The sequence below is a fragment of the Globicephala melas genome, chromosome 17, assembly GCF_963455315.2.
Source record: "Globicephala melas chromosome 17, mGloMel1.2, whole genome shotgun sequence".
Lineage (NCBI taxonomy): Eukaryota > Metazoa > Chordata > Mammalia > Artiodactyla > Delphinidae > Globicephala > Globicephala melas.
Window position 1 is genome coordinate 64589240 of NC_083330.1, and position 23048 is coordinate 64612287.

The 23048-nt window shown below is 40.4% G+C and overlaps 1 protein-coding gene across 1 annotated transcript in view; it reads left to right on the top strand.

The window, feature by feature from the left end:
- Window positions 1–23048, top strand: part of FER1L6 (fer-1 like family member 6) — a 177164-nt gene that overhangs the window by 340 nt on the left and 153776 nt on the right. The gene's annotated exons all lie outside the window — the stretch shown is intronic.

A 23048-nucleotide genomic window follows, 5' to 3' on the forward strand; every position in this document is an offset into this window, starting at 1 on the left:
GGTGTTTTATCATGATTAAACTTGAGGTTGTGCTTTATCAGGAAGGATATAGCACAGCGGTCCTGTGCCCTTCCACACTGTATTATATCATGGGGTACATAATGTTAATAGGCATTATTGGTGATGTTCCTTCATTGGTTAAGGTGGTGTCTGCTAGGTTTTTCCACTGTAAAGTACCATTTTTCCCACTTTCCATACTCTTTTTTTTTTTTTTGAAGTGAATTACTAAGTCTAGTCCACACTCAAAGGGAAGGAGTAATATCTATATATATTCTCTACAAATTTTCTTAAAGATTTGTTCCTTTCCCCTATTTATTTGATCATTTATTTATATTAGTATGCAATCATGGCTATTTATTTTATACTTTGGGTTAAAATCCAGTAGAGTTGTTATTTATTTTGTTGTGCAAATTGTTTTAGCTTTGCCTATTGGGAACTCTTTGAAGTTGGCTCCTAAATCCTTCTGGTGTACCCTCGTCTTTTTTTTTTTTTTTTTTTTTTGACCATAGTCTTACTTTATAGCACTGCAGGTATTATCTGGATGCCAGCCCTAGAATTAGCCTATTTCTCCAAGGAACCCTGGTTCCTTTCATTGCAGAATGGTACTTAGTAACCAAGATTGTGGTTTAGGTGTGCTTGCTGCCACTGCATCTACAACTTCCCAGTGAAATGACCTAAGAGATATAAATATGTATACTAACAAATATATAGGTACACATCTCTATAATTATTTTTAGATCCATCTATCTGTATGTATATTAAACTGATTCTCATCTAGCACTACAAGGTTCATTCTAGTTATGCCTCTTTGCTTGTTCATAACTTCTTTCTCTGAGGGTGAGAAACCTGGCTCTTTTTATCTACAATTTATTTGCTTATTTGTTCAACCCTAGAATACTTATAAAGTGGTTTCAGAATAGTTAACGTTGTACCCCTGTGAGAAACAAATTGACCAACTAGGGTATAGTGTTTAAGTACTTTGTTTTGTCTTTAGCCTTATAGTATTCACTCATTTTCCAAAGTAACTTAGTTCAGCTCATTTTATTCCCCACTCCCTTCATTGAAGTTATGTCATACATTTGTAAAACAGATTTATTTGTCACACTCTGAATTCCATCTGGGATCTCTCAACATCCATGCTGATTTTTCACTAGGAAAATTTACTCTGCGTCGTCTTTGACAAACGCAGTCATGTGTCCACTGTCTCAGTACTATACAGAACGGTTCGATCACCCTAAAAATTCCCCTTTGTACTCAACCCCTCACCTCACCCCTCACAACCACTTATCTGTTCCATTCCTATAATTTTGCTTTTCCCAGAATGTCATACACATGGTGGAATTGTACAATTTGTAGCCTTTGCGTCTAGCCTCTTTTGCATAGCAAAATGCATTTTAAATTCATACACGTTGTGTGAATCAATAGCTCTGTTTTTTCTATTGCTGAGTATTTCATTGTATGGATGTATTAAGATTTGTTTATCATTTAACATTCATGTTCAGGTTTTAATACAAACAATTCATTTTGCTTGGGTAAATACCGACGAGTGGGATTGCTGAGTCATTGGTAAGTGTGTATTTAACTTTATAAAAACTGCCAAACTGTCTTCCAAAGTGAGTGACTGTGCCATTTTGCATTCCCACCAGCAGTGAATGAGGGTTCCCACTGCAATGGTATCTCATTGTAGTTGAAATAACTAATTTTCCCAGTGAAAAATGATGTTGGGCATCTTTTCATACGCTTATTTGCCATTCATATATCTTCTTTGGTGAGGTATCTGTTCGGATTTGTTGCTCATATTTTAAAAACTAGGTGTTAACTGAGTTTTAAGAGTTCAGTAAGTATTTGAGTACACGTCTTTTATCAGATACGTGTTTTGCAGATATTTTTTCCCAGTCTAGCTTGTCTTTTCATTCTCTTAATGTCTTTTAAAGTAAAGAACAAAAGTTTTTAATTTTGACAATGTCTGGTTTCTTGGTTTGGGTTTTTTTTTTTTAACGGATTGTGCTTTTGATGCTGTTATCAAAAAACTCATCACCAAACCCAAGGTGCAGAGTTTTCATTTTCTTCTGAAAGTTTTATAGTTTTATGTTTAGGTCTTTGACCCATTTGAGCTAATTTTAATACGTGGTATTTTAATATGCGGTATGAGATACATGTTTATATTTTCTTCACTGAATTGCCATGACACCTTTGTCAAAAATCAGTTGATGATCCTATAGAGACAAAGTAGATCAGTAGTTGCCTGGGGTGGAAATGGGGGGGTGATGACTGCAAATGGGTATAAGGCATCTTCTTGGAGTGCTGGAAATGGAAAATTGGATTGCGGTGATTGATGGTGTGCAACTCTTAAGTTTACCCAAAAAAATTGCATTGTACACTTAAATCAAGTAAATTTTATCATATGTAAATTATACTTCAGTAAAGTGGTTTGAAAAAATCAATTGGCATTTTTTTGTGTGCATCTATTTCTGGGCTCTCAGTTCTGTTTCATTGATCAATGTGTCTGTCCTTTTAATACCATGCTGAAATTGGATCCTGTTAGTCATCCAACTTTGTTGTTTTTAGAATTGATTTTGGCTCTTCTAGTTCCTTTGCCTTTCCATATAAATTTTAGAAACGGCTTTTCAGCATCTACACACAAGCCTGCAAAGATTTTAATCAAAATTATATTGAATCTATAGATCAAATGGAGGAGGATTGATATCCTAACAAATATCTCTCCATTTATTTATAACTTCTTTGATTTTTGTTGGTCACTCTTCCGCAGGTTTCTTTTTTTTTTCTTTTTTGAAAGGTTTTGAACTACAAATTAAATTTCTGTAATAGCTCTATTCCTATTAGCTATTTCTTCTTGAGTGAGTTTTGGTAGTTTGTGTCTTTCGAGGAATTGGTCTGTCTCCTCTAGATTACTGAGTTTATGGGCATTTATTTTTCATAGTGTACTCTTACTGTTCTTTTATTTAGTGGGATTAGAATAGGAAGATAAAAAGATGAAGTGAGATAAACCCCAAAGAGAAAGTGGCTAAGAATGATCCAGAACAGATGAAAGATGGGAATCCAGAGATACAGGAATCCAGTGCATAGTATATATATCAATAATGTTCATCAGTAGTGAACTCAGAAAACAATTCAATTACATCATCAAAGTACTTGGAGAAAATGACTGTTGACCTAACAATTGTGAATCTGGCAAAACTATCTTTCAGGAACAAATGTGAAAAAGACATTTTCAAATATAAAAAACCAAGTTTATCATTAGACTAACCTCAAAAAAAAATTCAAATAAGTTTTTCCACAAGGCATGTCTGTTATATGAGAAGGAATGCTGAGCAAAGATGTTGATTAATCTTAAACTTCTTTTCTGAATGAAAATAATATGATATTTAATTTGGGAAAGTAAAGAAATAGGGCTAAAATCCTAAAAAATAAAGTCATGTGAGTCAGGAGAAGATTACATAGAGTTAAAGCACTCTAAGCTCATATTGTTCAGAGTGTGAATAATATTCTTTCATCTGTACATTCAGTACTAATTGTACATTTACTATCATGTCTACTGATACTGTTTTAGTAAAGGGGCGGATCAGTGAATAAGACAAATTCTGGTCTTCATGGAGTTTACATTGTAGTTAGTGGAGACAGTAAGCAAAGTAAGTAAATTGTATAGCAGGTTAGAAGGTGATAATTGCTATGGGGAAAAAAATGGTGAGAAGGATGGGAAACACTAGGAATTGGAATTACACTTTATCAGTAGCTGGCCAGAGAAGACCTCAATGAGACGGTGACATTTAAGCAAAGACTTGAAGAGAATGTGGGCCATGTAGACATCTGGGGAAGAGTGTTCCAGGGAGAGGAAACAGTATGCAAAGGCTCACAGGTAGAAGCATGCCTGGCATGTCCAAGGAACTTCAAGATGTGATGAGACTGGGGTAAAGGGAGCTGGAGTAAATTGTGTTGGATAGATAATGGTGGCAGTCTGCTTTGAAATGGTTTGTTGATTTTGTATGTTTTGCTCATGAGAAAAAAGTATGAATGGCTTTCATTTTCCAAGCAGGCATCTGCTGAATCCCAGACAGGACAGTCAAGTCAAAACCGACCTTTAGGCCATTCCTGCTCTCTGTCTTTTGAACACCATTGAAAATCCAGAATGCCAAAAGGGCACAGCTGCCGGATTAAACTTTTAGCTTCATCTCTTAGTGTTTTTATTGCTGGTGTTTAAAAAATCACCGTCCAGGTCTCTGGAGTGTTGGCATTAGGACCCAGGCAAAGCGCAGAAGTTGTGTTGAAAGCTCAAGAGTCCGGACTGCTGAGGACCTGAGTTGTTTCAGTAGCTTCTGTTAATATTTGTTTGCAGCCTTTTCCCTTCCGGTGGGTGGCAGTATTTCACTTTTGAATCCTCTTTTCTCTGAGGGAATTAACTTGCATGAGGACAGCACAGAGTAAGCACCTCTTCACCCATCACCCCCAGTCCTGTTAACTGTGGGTTGAGTTCGTTTGGAAAACTACTCGGAAAACTGGAGGACTTACTCCTACAGGTTGATTATGAATAAATTTCCAGAGAAGGTATCTCACTGCAGGAGCGTCTGACTCAGCCCCGGCATTACAGAGTGAGAACAGAAGGGTGGATCTGGGGCTTAGAGACAACAGTCAGCCTGGTGGTGGCAGGGGTGTTACTGAGCCTCAAAGATGAACACTTATTCCATCGTTTTTTAAATTCATTTAAGAAAATGTTTCAGATGTATTTGATTTCTATTGCTATGTATTAATTACCAAAAAAGTAGTGGCTTAAAACAACATCCATTTATTTATCCCCCCTCTGGGGGTCTGCAGTCCTAGCATGGCGTGGCTGGGTTCTCTGCTCAAGAGTCCCAGGTGCAGAGTCAGGGTGGCAGGAGTCCTCCTCGGGGGCTCCGGGCCTCCGCTAAGCTCACACAGTTATGGCAGGGTTCAGATCCTTGCCCTCCCTGTTTCCTTGACCATCTGCCTGCCGTCTGGAGCTACTTGCAGCTCCTAAAGCCTGCCTGCTTTCCCAGACACAGTCCCCTTCTAGCTCTAAAGCCCTGGGGAATCTTTCCTGTGTTGAATCCTTCTAACCCTGTGACTCTCTGACTTCCCTGTCTGACCTCCAGACCGGATTGAAAGCTTCCTGTGCTTAGGTCAGGCCCCAGATCTCCTATTTTACCTTAACTGCATCTGCAAAAATGTGAGCAGATAAGGTAGGGGGTCCCCAGAGAAGGAGAAACAGGCATGGCTTGCTTGACATAAGAGAAGCCATTTTTGGCCTAAGCCATTTTGTGATCTAAGCCTGGCCACAATGCTTATCCTTGAACAGGTGTCAGTAATAATGATCTTAAGAGAACAAAAGGGCAAACTTATCAGGCAAGAGAAGTAACAATAGCAAAGATAATGTAACGGTGGTGAAGACTCCCAGTGAAGACTCCCAGTTCTGTTTCAATAGTAAAGATTAGCCTGAAGCCTCAACCACCAGAACTGGAACCTAAGGGCTCATGTTGACCTTTTCTAACCCTCCTGACTTCAATCAACTACAGCTTGGACTCTGTCCATTGCCCAAGCCCATTCATGAATATGCTCGTACCTTTAGCTTAAAACGTTCCCAATTTTGCTACTCTAGGAGACACTGCTTTGAGAAAGATTCTCAGTGTTTTCCTTACTTGCTGCAAATGATAAGTCCTTTCTTCTGTTGCTCTTTGGCTTGGTTGTGTCCTTTGGCTTGACACCCACCAAGAGGCGAACCCAGTTTTCAGGTAACATTTTGACCTGCCCTGACAGTGGGCTGAGCATACTTCTGGGGCTGAGGATACATTTAGGGAGAGAGACATCGGTACTTGGGGTGGGAAGGCAGCAGAGTTCACAGGAGCTGAGGCTGCAGGTGGCCTTAGGGTCGGCCAAGGGAATATCACCGGGGCTTGTGACACTGGGTTTGTCTGGGGAAAAGTGTGCTGTGATTTTCACTTGGCGCTTGCACAGGGCCCCCTGGTTGGGAGCTTCATGAGAGGGAGTGTCCTGGGCTATGTCTACAAGTTGGCTGTCTTCTTGGTCTGCCCTGGATTAAACCAAGTCATGCTTGGAGTAGCAGACCCTGTCCACAACCCATGGTCTACCCTTCTGGTGGTCCCCCTTCTTTGCCAGTGTGTTCATGGAGGCACTTGGGGAAGGGATCTCGGCATGAGTTAGCCCCTACTCCAACCCAAGGGAGTCGATCGTGACTGATCTAAATTGGTTTGATCATGTCACCTCTGTCCTTTAATTGGTCTAAGAGTGGCCATGTGATCCAATTCTGGCTGATGAAATATTAGGGAAGGTCTGCTGGGGAGGGCACCCCTCCCGAAGGACAAGCAAAGCCTTGTGAGTGAGAAGATTTTTGTCCCTCCCCTTCTTCCTATCTGGAACTTGGATGTAATGTCTGGAGGTGCAGCAGCCTTCTTATGACCGTGAGTGTCAAGCATACAACAAAAACCAACAAGTAAGGATGGTAGTGCAGAAAATAGAGCCAGGATCACTGGTATTATCCTTAAGCAGCTGAACCAATGTCAGCAACTTCTGGATTCTGTGTTACGTGACAAAAATTACCCCCATTTAAGTCATTCTGAATTAGGTTATTATTTGCAGTGAAAGTATTTTTTTAAAGTACAAATTAGGAAATAAAGAATTATAGCACATAAACTCTTAAAATTAAAAAAATTAAAACTTATTTTAACTTAGGTCTGTCATTATTTAATTACTATAATCTAATTTTAGATATACATATATAATTTAAAATTATACTTGTAATTAATTATGTTAATATAGTTTAATTTAATATAAATTAAACTTATTATTCACTATTCAAGGAAATAGTCCAACCCATTACCTATTTCATACCTAGACATCAGCCTCTGGTAGAGCATTTCCAGCTCTTGGACATGGCTGTGGCTAAGTTACATTTCAAAAATCTGACAGCAGAAGTGCTATGGGGTGGGCACCAAACAACGAGTAGAAAACATGAGCTGAGCACTTACTATGTATAAGACATGTGCCGGCGGCTCTGCAGGCATTATTTCATCCTCGTGATGATCATACAGAATCAACAGTACCATGATTATCTCTATTTTGCAGGAGGCACACCTAAGTTCAGGAGTGCTACGTACAGAAAGTAAGAGGTGAAGCTGGGCAACATGATATCTGCTACAGGAAGAGGCCAGACCGTCTCAGGGTCCATTCTGTGGCTGAAGGTCTTGTAGGAGTTTGAATAGACAGGAATGGTGAGAAGTGAGTCATCTTATGCAAAACTCAAAGACTGGGCCAGAGCAGGCAGGGCCATAGTCACAGGGTGAACGTGGTCAGTTTTCTACACAACAGCATCATTTGTCATACTGTTGATTTGAATTTTATAGATTATTTGTATACACGTTGACTATAAAACTCTATGAGATTTAGAGGCATAAGAATTCGCTGCCCACATATTTAAGTAACATTATACTAAAAAATCGTTTTCATGAACAGTAAGAGTCTGAAAGACTTTTTCCTTTTGAAAGGGAATGTGGACATGAATTACTCAAGTGTGAGAAATGAGATAGCGGAGAGAGATGGAGGCGGGGCGGGGGTGGGAGGAACATGTTAGGCAAAGGAAGAGCCAATGAAAAGCTTCAAAATGAGGGGGAACGTACATTGTTCAGAGGTCAACCAGCGACTCGGGCAGCATTCAGGCACGGATTTTAGAGCATTCCCTCTCTGGTTCTCTTCTTCTGGGGAATTCTTCCCTCCCTTTTCAGCAGCTGTTGTTGAACTGAATCCTATCCTCTGATTCTCCAGTAAATATGTGGGTTTTTAAAATGGTAGCTGTGCTTTGTAGAACTTAATTGGGGCATGTCTTCAATTAAAAAGCCATGAAAATTCATCCAGGGCTTTCCCTTCTCCTGAATTTCAACCTCTCCACCTTCGGCCAGTTTTGGGTCACTTAGCAGTGCTCCAAGGCAGTTTCTTTTTTTTTTTTTTTTTTTTTTTTTAATTTTTATTTGTTACCTTGTTACCAAATGCCTGGTTTCATTGTTTAGATACAACTGAAGTGATTGACAATGTGTATAGTCACGATTGTTCTCTTACACTAGCCTTATTTTACGATTTTTAATATCTGAATTATTCTACACAGACCTAGATTATCCATCAAGCATTGATTTACAATGTTGTGTTAGTTTCTGCTGTACAGCAAAGTGAATACATGTATCAACTCTTTTTTTAGATTCTTTCCCCATATGGGTCATTACAGAGTATGGAGTAGAGTTCCTGTGCTATACAGTAGGTTCTTATTAGTTATCTATTTTATGTATAGTGTGAGCAGATTGTTCTTTGAGCTCTTGGAAGGTAAGCGTGATCTTACTCATTCTAACATTGTGTAGTCTCACTGAGGGTCTCACTCATGATTGGTGGTCAAAATATATGTGTTGAGTTGATTTGAACACCGTAGAGTGTTGTGAAAGCAAAAAAGATGATAAGCCCTGTTTCTGAAAAGGGAATATATGAAATCAGAAGTATGAGTCTCTTAGAGAAGGGAATCGCATTTAGTTACAGGGAAAACGAAGTAAATCACTTGGATCTATAAGTATTTTGTTTCTTGAGGTTCTATGTTTTATGTTCTTTCTCTGGACTTTCGAGATCACTGAAGGGACCCAGGGGGGCTGCACAAAGAACGTACCTTATAAATTAATCAGCTTGAGACAAAGTTCTTGTAATTAAACTCAACCATGGCCTTTTTTTTTAAAATCATTTTCTCCTTTATGTTTCCTGACATTTTCTATAAAGAGATAAAGATTCTCTTGTCAAATTGGGTTTTTTTTTCAGAGTCTATCTCTTATCCCTCTGAAATGTAAACTTCTATGCTTAATGGATAATCTAGGTCTGTGGAGATTAATTCAGATAAGAAAACTCGTAAAACAAGGCTAGTGTAAGAACAGTCGTGACTATATTCTACCCATTGTCAATCACTTCAGTTGCATCTAAACAATGAAACTGGGCATTTGGTAACAAGGTAACAATAATGAACTAGTTTTCTTTTTTTACTTTTTTTTTTTTCTGTTTAGAGTTAAGTCATTTGTTTTTTGTGCTTAATAAAACCTCTGGTCTTCAAGAGAGAGATTTATAATTGCTGCCTTATCCTGCAGACGTTTTCAACAAATTTATATGAAAGTGTTTTGGACAGTTTCTAAGTGTAAACATATTGCCAGTTGTCATTCATCTGCAGTACTCAAAACATGCTGATTTTGTATTTGTCTGGCTTCTGTCATAGCAGCTGCAAGAAAGAAAATAAAAAAATCTGATGCTTGTGGTTCAACCATAGAAGGGGCTGACTGGACGAATATAAAACAGCCAGTGAAAAAGTTAGGCATTTAGTGTTTTTCTAAGACTCATAATGAAAACAAAGCAGCAATACCAGTACAGACTCTGGTTGTCCTGGTGATGATTTTGACAATTTTTTCAAATCTAAAACATACAGAAGCCTAGGAACTGCCTCACAAGACACGTGATCCAAGGACGCCAGGCTCTCTGAGGCAGTGAAATTTATGTTTAGGAATTTTGGTTCAGGTGAGACAAGTCTTGTTTCGGTTTGCACCACTGTTCCTGAATCTCCATGTGTTCACCCACTGGAAACCTGTCCTTTTGGGTTTTTTTTTTTGAATGGAGTTTTCATGACACAAGCATGATTGATTAAATCTTTGGTCATTGGTGGTTAAATGCAATCTCCAGTCCCTCTTCCCTCCCAGGAGGTGGGGGGCCGGCAGTGTGAGGAGACTGAAAGTTCTCTAATCACATGAATGCCTCCCCTGGCCACCAGCCCCCATCCTTAGGTGACCTAGAGGCTTTCCCAAAAATTACCTCATTAACATAACAAAAGACCTTTATCACTCTCATCGGTTAGAAAATTCCAAGGATCTTAGGAGCTCTGTGCCAGAAAACGACCTGATCAGAATGAAGAAAATGCAGCGATAAGAGTCTATAAAAGGCACCAGTTGTGCCTTAGTTCTCCTTTCACATTTTTGTTTGTATTTTTATAAAAGCCCTGTTCATTCTTTTCACCAAATTTAAACCAGGACCCAGGGCCGTTTCTACCAGAAGACGAAATTTTACTCCCCACACATTTCTCTCCTCCTATTCTTCTTGGCAAATTCTAGAAGTAGGTTTGCCAGATTGAGCAAATAAAAATACAAGGTGTCCAGTTAGGTTTGCTTTTAAATAGATAACAGTTTTTTCTTGTAAAAGTACACATTCCATTTATCTGAAACTCAGACGTCATGTTATCCTATCCAATAAACTTTTTCTTTGCGGGCAGTGAATGACCTGATTTTGTTTGGGAATCTACCCTTTCTTAGGTGGATTTACTTCGGAACTCAATCCTGATTGGGCTAAGTGAACCGTAGTAGTTCCATTCTCCTCCACAGAGACTGGTTTAAACATGGTATATGGTTCAATTCTTGACAGTGTGATTTGAGAACAAACCTACTGGTGTAGAGATTCTGGGAAAGGCTTCTTTGCTAGTTGAATAAAACACATAAGAAGAGCTGGCCTCTCTCATTCCTCTGGATTTTGTCCTGTCTAAATGTGACACCTGCAACCGTGGCAGCCATCTTGAGACCATGAGGGCAGCTAGACTGTGGGACAAAGGTAACTTTTTGAAGACGGCAGAGCGGAGAATTGGGAAGAACCTGGATCTCTAATGATGTCACTGATCCACTGAATTAGTTAAGCCTGAAGATACCTGACCTTGGAACTTCTTACTTGATGAGATAAAATTTCCTTATTGGGAGTTCCCCAGTGGTCTAGTGGTTAGGATTCGGCACTTTCAGTGGCCCGGGTTCAATCCCTGGTGGTTGGGGAACTGAGATCCCGCAAGCTGCATGGTGCAACCAAAAAAAAAAAAAAAATCCTATTGTTTAAGGCATTTTGATTTGAGTTTTCTATTACATGTAACCCAGAGCACCCTAAATGATAAATTATTCATTAGACCAGAAAACTGAAGCTCAAATAGGTGAGATAAGTTACCCAATGTCTCCAAACAAGGAATTACTGGGGTTAAATTTGCCCACAGGGCTGTCCGACTTCTCTCTGTTATACCAGTTCAACCATTTCCTTATAGTTTGACTTTGGACAAATTCTACCACTTCTCTGAACTTTGACTTCCTTGCCTGTAAAGTAGGGATGTACCTCTTCCCTCACCGTGATGCATTAAAGATTGAAAGAAATAGTGTAAACAGAAAGGTCTGCTTGAAGATGCCTAGTAAATTTCCTCCTTTCTTGCCCAGTTTGTGCTTTTATTCTTAGGAATATTCCTTTACTCCTTACTGTGAGAGGAGATGAATAGTCTTCTCATTTTAAAAAGGGCTGGCATTGGGCTTCCCTGGTGGCGCAGTGGTTGAGAATCTGCCTGCCGATGCAGGGGACACGGATTCGAGCCCTGGTCTGGGAGGATCCCACATGCCGCGGAGCAACTAGGCCCGTGAGCCACAACTACTGAGCCTGCGCGTCTGGAGCCTGTGCTCCGCAACAAGAGAGGCCGCGACAGTGAGAGGCCCGCGCACCGCAATGAAGAGTGGCCCCCGCTCGCTGCAACTAGAGAAAGCCCTCGCACAGAAACGAAGACCCAACACAGCCAAAATAAATAAATAAATTACTAAACTCCTACCCCCAACATCATCTTTAAAAAAAAAAAAAAAAAAGGCTGCCATAATTTAAGGACTTATAAAAAATAAGTAAACTTTCCCATTCCATGGAATTACTTAGACCCTGGGGTGTCTCACTGTTCACCGCACTTAATGAAGCTCATCAACTCACTGAGTTCTTCAGACTATGGGGATCACTCACAAATATGTCCCCATGCTGAGCGTTTCCTTCCATCTTGTTACGGCTTTTCAGTCCAGCCATCACTCATCTCTAGTTTTCACACTGTGGATGACAATCACAGTGGCGAATAGTGCCCACCTGCAGCCTAGAGGTAATGGTCCTTGGAACCATATATATACATTTTTTTTAAACAACAAAAATTTATTTTCTTATCGTCCTGGAGACCAGAAGTTGTAAATCAAGGTCTCGGCAGGGCCGTGGTCCCTCCAGAGGTTCTAGGGGAGAATCCTTCCTTGCCTTTCACCGTTTCGGGTGGCTCCAAGCAGTTCCTTGGCTCGTAGCTACATCAGTCTGTGCCTCCATCTTCGCGTGGCCTTCACCTCTGTGTGTCTCTCGTAAGGACACTGGTCAGAACCGTACTTAACTAAAGACAGAGGCTGGGACATCAGTTTTGAAGATACTGGCTAAGTGACCTTGGACAGGTTGCTTAATCATTCTGAGCTTCACTTTTCCTTATCAAGAAAATGGGAATAATAAGACTTAACCTCACAGACTGACGCAAGGATTACACAAGGTAAAGTGAGAGCTTCTGATGCCTAGAAAGTGAACAGAACATTGTCACTTTCAGTAAGTCCTACCAAACATACACAGCTCAACATTCTGTTAATATCACCTCTGCAGCAGCAGCGTCAACTACCTAACTATTCCTTTTCACAAAAAAAAAAAAAAAATCATAAAGAAGGGTTTTAGCTTTTCAATCACACATCATTCCTCTTTAGAGATTGAGCAGTAATCAAATTTCCAGACCTTGTGTGTCCTGCAGGGGCATGAATCGGTCACAACTCAAACAGATCCTCCAGCAGCTTGCTGGCCCCTCACCAGCATCGCCAGTTTGAATAAAAACAGGAAAACCTCTGGGACTCTCCAAAAGCCCATCTTTGGCGTTTGAGTTAACTCGAAACCTGGGCACGTGATTATATTCCCTCCGACGTAGCCCCCTCTAAATTAACTGACCCCAGTTGAGATCACTCAGTCCATTTCAAAGGTTAAGAAAAAATGACAAAATAAATTGTTTTCCTAGAATCGATATAAAATGTGCTTCTGATGAGACGTTACGGAAGATAGACTAAAAGAATCCTGGCTAGTCACTCAGTATAGATTCTCTTACCCCTAAATCATTGCTCCAGCTGGACTGTATTTATGGAAGAGCCCCTCAACCCTTCCCTCTCTCTGCCCTCTTTATGAAATCAGAAGACTCAAATACAGTGTGTGTGTGTGATCTAAAATAAACATTCGCCAAACCCCAGGAAACTCTCTTGCACTCTTTCTGAACTACTGCCCCCCTCCAGAGGTAACTAGTATTCTGACCTCTATTACTTTGCCTTTTTGTATCTTTGAACTTCACATACATGGAATCATGCAGTTTGTACTCTTGTATTTGGTTTCTTTTGCTCATCAATATGTTTGTTAGAAATGATCCACATTTTTGCTTGTAGTCATAGTTTTTGTTTTGTTTTGTAAATAGAATTTATTAGTGGTTTTAAGATCACAGCAAAATTTAGTAGCTGGTACAGAGGAGCCCCATATACCCCCTGCCCCCCTCCCATCCCACGCATAGCTTCCCCCATAATCCACATCCCCCCTCAGACTGGTATTTTGTTACAATTGTCATGTAGCACAATGGTTTTCAATCAGGGCAGTACTGTTCTCTTAGGGACCACGCAGATGGAAAAGTGTGGTGCTGTCTTAATTGTGACAATCACTGGCTCACTACTGGGCAGGCAGTGGGCAGGGGCCGGGAATGGTAAAGGTCCTGGATTGTGCAGTGCAGTCCCACGAGAGAACAGCTAGCTCAAACTGTTCATTTTACAGGGGAGTTAAAGCCCAGGCAGAAAGATGCTTGTCTGAGATGACCTGGGACAGGACACTGGCCCCAGGGTCCTCACTTCTCCAACACAAGATGCAGCAGTTAAGAGCACGGGCTCTGGAGTCAGATAACCTGGGTTCAAATCCATAGTACATTGTGTTCTGTTTGTGTGACACTGCGCTAATTATTCATCTAAGCTTCCGTTTCTTCATCTGTAAAATGGGAGTAAGCATAGTATTTGCCTTGTAGAGTAGTTTTTTGAGGGTAAAAATGAATTAATTTACCAGCAGAGTGCTCAGAACAGCACTGGTACAAGGGCAATGCTCCTTAAATGTTGGGTGTTACTATTTCTCACAATATTTGCGTGTGGTTGTTTTTGTGAAGATGGCTAGTATTTTCCTTTTTTAAAAAATAGTTTTAATGCAGTATAATGTATTTATTAAAAAGCTCACATATCATAAGTGTGCAGATTAATGAATTTCTGCCAACTGGACCGATCCTCATAACCAGCATCCTGATTTAATACATGGGACATCGCTGGTACCCACGCAGCCCTTTCTGCTCCCTGCTTGTCACGACTCCCCGCAGAGTAAACCATGATTCTAACAGCATAGATTCTTTTACGTCCATTTCATACTTTATATAACAGAATCATATAACGTGTACTTTTTATGTGTGTCTGGCTTCATTCACTCCCCCTTATATGTGTGAGTTCCGTCCCTCCCTCTTCCCCCTCCCCCGTCTCTCTCTCTTTGTTTATTGGAAAGGGATAAAGTGCCAGGCCAGGGGGAAAATACATGGGTGGGTGACTTAATAGGAATTTTTAAAAAGGAAAATATGCTACTTAGATTAATTAATGGGATTTGGTGAACTTGCTGCCTTATTAAAATCCTGACATGGAAGAATCCCAAGTGTGGTAAGAAGAGCCAATTAGTGATTTGGGCTTTGAGGAAGGGATACAAGAAAGAGAGTAATGATAAATAAAAATGTACTTAGCATCTATTCCGGGGCAATGAGTCAAAGCAGGCCAGTTGCTAGCGGAGATAGCTGTTCACCAGAGCCCTTTCTAGAATTTGTCTCCCAGTGATTTTATTTATCATAACTGATGTTCATTTCTTTATATAATGAAAACACATTCTAAGTACAAGATGTTTTCCATTCCCAGAAAAATGATCTGTGCTGCCTGCAAACATTTTGTGAGGTGGCCCCAAGTCAGCCCACTCCTTCTTTCCCCAAGCACACCGCCCTGCAGACTTGTTGGCATGTTTGTGCAATAAATAAGTAAAAGTCTGTTGACTTCATGTTCATCTTCATTTTTATACTCCCGTAGGAGTCATTGTCTGCTTAATTGCAGGATATAGAGGTAATCATTTTTCTCTATCTTTCACCAGAGCTGCAAAACAAATTCTGAGCTAATGGTTCCACGAGGCAGGAAGTCATCAGAGAGTTGCCAGGCATTTCAAGAGCGGTGTAATAGGAAGAAATAAAGAGCATAGCCCTACAGAGAGATTCATAAGTGATTTAATCAACACTTCACACAGGGAGGGAGAGTTGCCAGCTGTTACCTGCCAGGTGAGCCTGAGTGATGCAGTTACAATGAGATCCAATTTATGGCAGAGTTGGGATTGCTTCTAGGTGGGATTGAATGGAGTTCAATGTGACTAAGATAGAGTAATAGGGGGGAATATTTTTCTTAAAGAAACAATGAAGGAAGTTGCTGTTGGAGAAGGTCTGAAAGTAGAAAAAGCAAAGGTTTGGACAAGTTTCTTCTTCACTTTTACAAGAATGAATTTATTTTATTGTCAGTAGAATCAGACATTTTTAGAATTCTTAATAATTGCCTATATAGGATCTCCCTTGTTTCCTGTACACACCCATGGCTTTAACCGTCACCTGTATCTATATATCCAGATGTTGGTTGGGCATCTTCATCAGGATGTCCTGCCATCATCTCGCAGGTAGTTAAGTCCAAAGGTGAGCTCACCATTTCTATCCCTTTTCTCTCAAATCCGTTTGCCGCTGTATTATTTGACTTGATAAATGGCACTCCCCAGTCCCTCAAGCTCAAGCTCCACACCTGGGAGTCAACTCACTCTCCTTTCTCTCTTTCTTCTCACTTATTCCATTGTTGACAAATCTTGCAATTCTACCTTCTAAATACCTCTTAAGTCCAACCCTTCATCCTTTCAATTCTCATTACCACTAGAGAATTTTGATTCCTTTCTATTTCTTAACCAGTAGTCTTCCAAGTAGTCATGTGGTCTCCAGTCTCCCTTCTCATCAATCTACCCTGAACATTGATGTCATGGCAAAGAATATCAAAAGCATATCTGACTCTAACAATGTATAGAGAAAATTATACACAGTGACAAAGTGGCATTTATTCTGGGTATGCACGGCTGGTTCATGAATCAAACATCAGTCTGTGTACTCCACCACATCAACAGGCTGAAGAAGAAAAACCATATGATCCTACCAAATTGATGCAAAAAAAAAAAAAGAATTTGACAAAATCCAACCTCAATTCATGATAAAAACTAAGAATAGAGGGGAACATCCTCAGCTTGATATGGAACATCTGCAAAAACCCTACAGTTAACTTCATCCTTAATGGTGAGAGACTGGACACTTCCCCTTAAGCCTGGCAGCAAAGCAAGGAATGTCCTCGCTCATGACTCCTGTTCAACAGTACTGCAAAGTCTAGCTAGTGGAGTACAAGAAAAAAATATAAAGTATACTGTTCGGAAAGTTTTACTTCCAGTAAAATGCAGAACTATAAAGTTTCTAGAAGAAAAATCTATGTGACTTTGGCTTTGGTGATGAGTTTTTAGAAAAGACCAAAAAAGTGTGATATGTAAGAGAAAAATTGTTGAAACCATTTTCGGATCACCTTCCCTGACCCCAAGATACTCTTCTTCATTCCTTGAAGATTTGGGTCCTGGCTCTCTCCATCCCTGCTTCTCATAATGCCTGATGAATTTCACCATCCACATGGACGATTCTGCAGCATCTGACCTCTCCGTCTCCTGCCCTTTTCTCTTCCAATGATCTTGTCCTCTGCTCTACCTCAGCATCCCATTCCCAGGGTCATATCCTGATTTTATCAGTATCCATAATTGCATCCCCTCTGTATCTTATTCCATTCTGAAGGCTCTACCTTCAGAATATATCCAGAAGCTAATCATGTTCCCCACCTCTGTCACTGCCATTCTGACCCAAGCCACTATTGTCACCTGTCTTAGTAGGTTTCACTGCTGTCCCCCCATGTTCTTCTCTGTAATCTCGTCTCCATTCAGAATCCAGAGTGATTCTTGAAAAATGTAGGTCAAATCATGTCCCTCTGCTTCTCAAAGTCCTCCAGTGGCTATTTCACTCAGAGTAAAAGCCCAAAATGTTCAGTGTTCTACAAGACCCTCCATAGTCCAGCCCCATCAGCTCTCTGGCTCCCAAATCAAGCCACCTTTCCCTGTCTCTATGCCAACCACACTCCCCTCCTTGCTCCTATCGAACATACCAAGTAAGCGCCCACCTCGGGGCCTTTGCACATGCTGTTTCCTCTTCCCAAATTATCTTCATTGCTATTTCCTAGATTTCTGTATGGCTTGCTTCCTCTCTTCCTCAGGTTTGTTTATTTATTTTTAATTTTTTTAGCAATTTTATTTGTATAAGTACAGAATTACATATATATACATATATATATACACACACATACATATATATGTGTGTGTATATATATATATATATATTTTTTTTTTTTTTTTTTTTGGTCATGCTGTGCATCATGTGGGATCTTAGTTCCCCAACCAGGGATTGAACCTGTGACCCCTACAATGGAAGTGGGGAGTCTTAACCACTGGACTACCAGGGAAGTCCCAGATTTATTTAAATATCACCTTTTCAGGACTTGCCTGGTGGTGCAGTGGTTAAGAATCTGCCTGCCAATGCAGGGGACCTGGGTTCGAACCCTGGTCCAGGAAGATCCCACATGCCACAGAGTAACTACTGAGCCTGCACTCTAGAGCCTGCGAGCCTCAACTACTGAACCCACATGCCACAACTACTGAAGCCCGCGCGCCTAGAGCCTGTGCTCTGCAACGAGAAGCCACCACAATGGGAAGCCTGCGCACTTCAGTGAAGAGTAGCCCCTGCTCACCACAACTAGAGAAAGCCCACGTACAGCAATGAAGACCCAGTGCAGCCAAAAATCAATCAATAAAAATAGAGTGTATAAATATTTTTTCAGATAGTCTTTCCTTAACCAACTTAGCGATCCCTTCTACACTTCCACTCCATCACTCTCTATTCCCTTTACACTGATTTTATTTTTTCCATAGTGCTTATCAGCAGATGTAGAGATGTAGGTTTTAAAAATTTTTTTAAATTAAAGTATAGTTGATGTACAATATTGTGTTAGTTTCAGGTGTACAGCAAAGTGATTCAGTTATATATATTTATATATATGTATTTTAAAGATTATTTTCTATTACAGGTTATTATAATAATCTTGTAAGATGTTGAATATATCTTGTGCTGTACAGTAAATCCTTCTTGCTTCTCTGTTTTATGTAGAGATAATTAATGGCAGTGACAGAGGTGGGGAACATGATTAGCTTCTGGATATATTCTGAAGGTAGAGCCTGCAGAATGGAATAAGATACAGAGGGGATGCAATTATGGATACTGATAAAATCAGGATGTGACCCTGGGAATAGGATGCTGAGGTAGAGCAGAGGACAAGATCATTGGAAGAGAAAAGGGCAGGAGACGGAGAGGTCAGATACTGCAGAATCGTCCATGTGGATGGTGAAATTCATCAGGCATTATGAGAAGCAGGGATGGAGAGAGTGATGGTAAGCCAGGACCTGAATCTTCAATTAATCCCATACTCCTAATTTATCCCTCCCCCACCTTCCCCTTTGGTAACCGTAAGTTTGTTTTCTGTGTCTGTGTGTCTGTTCTGTTTTGTATATAGATTTATTTGTATTATTTTTTAGATGCCACATGTAAGTGATATCAAATAATATTTGTCTTTGTCTGACTTACTTCACTAAGTATGATATTCTCTAGATCTATCCATGTTGCTGCAAATGGCAATATTCTTTTTTATGCCTGAGTTATGTTCCATATTATATATATATTCCATATATATATATATAATCACATCTTCTTAAGCCAATCGCTACTGATGGGCACTTGGGTTGTTTCTTTCTTGGCTATTGTAAATAGTGCTGCTATGAACATTGAGGCACATATATCTTTTTGAATTAGAGTTTTTGTCTTTTTCGGATATATACCCAGGAGTTGTTTATACCCAGGGTCATATGGTAGCTCTATTTTTAGTTCTTTAAGGAACCTCCATACTGTTTGCAATAGTGGCTTAAGTATGTGTTTTTGATATTTCTTCCCCAACCAGAATATAAGCTGCACGAGGGCAGGGACTTTGTCTTTTTGTTCACTGATTTAGCCTTAAGAATCTAGAAGAGTCCTTGCTAATGTTTGTATGGACGGAAGTTCTGTGTATCCTTTAGGACTCAGATTACATGTCATTTTCTAGGGAATATTTAACCAACCCTACGTCCCCTAGGAGCTTAGGATGGGTTGGCCATTCCTTCCTCTCTGCTCCCAAGTGCCCTACGCTCAGGGCTTTGTAACAGCATATTGGTCTTTCTGTCCCAGCCCCTCCCAACCCCTGCCCCCCGCCCCCAGTACTGATTTGTAAGACTTTCTTAAGTATGGACCAATTCTTCCTTCTCCTGCTTATAGCCCTGGTACCTACCACAACACTTGGCACATAGAAATGCTGACTGAGGGACAAAATGATGTAATTTATGTGAAAGCACTTTGCGTACACTCACCCAAGAGTCATACTTTCACATAATTTTTAATTATAGTTGATTTATTGGACTTGTCTGGAATTGCTAGCCTTCTTTTTGTTCACTGCCGTGAGTTTATCCAACCTCTGTCTATTTAGAGTTTATCCAACCTCTGTCTGTGCTCCCAAAATAGCAATATAATTTTCTCTGATTGATGCTGTTTCTCTGTATAAAATGGTGAAGGTGCTGGGTTCACATACCTGAGCTCTCTGGCTCAGGTGGGTTTCAGAAGGACTCTTGAGAGTTCAGTTCAGCTGGACGTGCTTGGTATCAAATGAGATGAAGTGGGGAGAAATAGCAAAGCGCTTTGGAATAGCAGGCATGATAAGGGCCATTGTCATGCTGCTGCTGTGATAGGCAGTTTCTAGACCTGTTCTGTGAGTGTGCTCACTGGTAGCCTCATCTTGTTCGAGCCTAAATTGCTCAGGATTTGAATTAGCATGTTAATAAGATTGTTCCAATGACAGAAAACTCTATCACATATTATGCAAAAAATCCTCTAGCATATGCATGTGAAAAAAGCCTCCTATGATTTTGTTTTCTTTACCTGTCCCTGCAAAGAAAATGGAATTATTATCTGTAGTAAGATTGATTCTTTCCTAAAAAAGTTGTTACCATTATGAAAAAGAATTACCAGACATAATAGAGGCTGACAAACTGTTATTATTATTGTTGTTGTTTTGCTTAAGCACATTTATCATTATAAGTATAAGAAAGAGAGAGAGAGCTCTGCATAAATCTTTTTGGTATTGTAAAGAATCTGTCTAATGCTCTAATTGTTTTAACCTATTTTATTATTATTTTTTTAAATAAAGTGGAGGGTGTCCTTAAAGAAATCAGGTTTAAGATTGTTGACCTGTCTTGTGTCAGTTTCCCAGAGAGAGCAAGTCTTAGAATTAAAAACAGCTGGGAGAATGGCGGGGTGGGGATACGGTAACATTATATGTTCCAGAAGGGGAAAGATGAAAGACAGGAAGAAGCTGGCTGTGCTGAAGACTGCTGAGAATTAGAGCAGGGGAACTTAGGGGACCCACTGGTAGCATTTTGCTCCCAAATGTGCTTTTTAACTCTTTAATGGCCAAGGATAGCTGGAGTTCCTAGAGTCAAAGTCATAAGGAGAACCTGGAGCAGTGTTTGGATGGGAATAAGTTAAATACAGGACAATGGAACAAGACCTGGATTTCATCATTATGGCCCAAGCTCCTACCCACTGCCTCCCAGAGAGCCACCATCCTCCCCTGCAATGTTTCCTGACTTCTTTTATGTATTTATTTATTTGGTTGCGCCAGGTCTTAGTTGTGGCAGGCAGGCTCCTTAGTTGTGGCACGTGGGCTCCTTAGTTGTGGCATGCATGTGGGATCTAGTTCCCCAATCGAACCCAAGCCCCTTGCACTGGGAGCGCAGACTCTTATCCACTGCACCACCAGGGAAGTCCCAATGTTTCCTGACTTCTGTCCTTGGGACAGAGATCCTGGGAGAGGCACGGGGTAGGAGCCACATCTCAGGACCCCACCCTGAGTGCTTAATTCCAGGCCCTGCCCGCACTAGCTATGTGACTGTAAGTTTCTTCATCCATCAGGCTTATTCTGGGGATAAACAAGTTAATATTTGTGAAACATTTAGAATAGTGCTTGGCGCATAGCAAAAATTATGTGTGTGTTAAATAAATTACTTTTTTTTTTTTGCTTTGTCCAAATACTTTTTTCCTATTTCTTTCCTATAAAGGTTTACATGTAACTGTATGTTTTAAAAGGAAACTTTATGTTACTAATGAAAATGGAAAATGTGTTTTTAAAAAGAAAGTAACTAAAAATAAAAATGAGGAAAACAAAACAATGTTAAATTCTAGCTATGTTCTGTGCCCTGTGTCAGGCTCTGAGCTTGAGGCCTCCTTCTTTCTGTTAAAAAGTGAGATTTGTCAAGGCTTGGTCATTAAAGATACAGTAGCACCAAAATGAGACTTTCCCTTTGTTGTAATCACAAGGATCAAGGAAGAAAGAAAGTTATAATAATTTTATTATAAGTTTCAATAATATATAATTTCACCTAAAATAATCTCAGGACCACCAGGGAAACACACACACACACACACACACACACACACACACACACACACACACTCTTTCTCTCTCTCTCTCTCTCTCTCTGTCTCTCAAATATGTATTTGGAAAAATGGAGGTTTAACCTCATTTCTCTCCTGCCTTGGCCACTTGTAAATTGCTTCATGTTTCCCAGCTCTGCGGGAAGCACATATTGTTGGTTGTCACTTGGGTTTTCCAGATGCTCTCCCTCATGGGATGCTGCTTCTCCTCCGTGGGTGCCAGTGGAAGTTAAAGGCTACTGTGGGGCAGGCTGTACTTCTCTTTATTATGCTGTCCTTCTACCCATCACTACGTTGCCACCAAGACCAGGGGTATATCAGACTCTGCTGAAGCATATGTGAGTCTGACCTGGCTCCTTTGGCTGTCAAGGACAGCCCTGACACAACTGGTGAAAGTTCAATATGGCCTAAGGATTAGGTCATGGTAATTCCCTTTCTATCTGTCTTTTCTGTATGTCTTATACATATTAACTTATTTTCTTTTCACAACAACCCCATGAGTTAGTAAATATTAATTTACAGATAAGGCAGCTGAGGCTCAGAGAGGTTAAGTAACTTGCCCAAGATCACACAGCTAGTAAGTAGGTAGCAGAGCTGGGATTGTCCAGATTCTAGACTCTGGGATTTTGTCACTGCACTGTACTGCCTCTCAATAAACAAACAAACAATAAACAAATAAGATAAGTACATTGTGGATCAGAGACTGACCTATGCTAACGAAGAAGACCAAAGCTGGGCATGTAGGGGGCTGGCTTTTGATTGAAATGAGGTGGTCAGGGACAACCTCACTGAGCAAGTGAGGATTTGAACCGAGGCCCGATGGGGCTGAGGGAGGAGCCTTGAAAAATCATTCATTTCACTCCTGAAATCAATCTTAGAAAACTTAACGGGATGTATTAGCTCTGGTCTTGCCCATTGCTCAGCTCAATGTAATAAGATATGCAGAATCAAATTTACAAAGAACATTATTGATGTTTGGTGCTGGGAAATAGACATGAGAAGATCAGAGCAAACAGGATGAGGATAAGGGTAGATTCTTAGAATTCTCGATGCCTGGTTCAAAGTGAGGGCAGGGTTACACCACACACAGTGTAGGCTCCTGGGGGCGCCGTTCACAGAGTAAGGGTTCCAGGGCCAAACAGAAAGCTGGGACGAAGTGAGAGAGTGTCATGGACATACATACACTACCAAACGTAAAATAGACAGCTAGTGGGAAGCAGCTGCATAGCACAGGGAGATCAGCTTGGTGCTTTGTGACCACCTAGAGGGGTGAGATGGAGGGTGGGAGGGAGGGAGACACAAGAGGGAGGCGATATGGGGACATATGTATATGTATAGCTGATTCACTTTGTTATACAGCAGAAACTAACACACC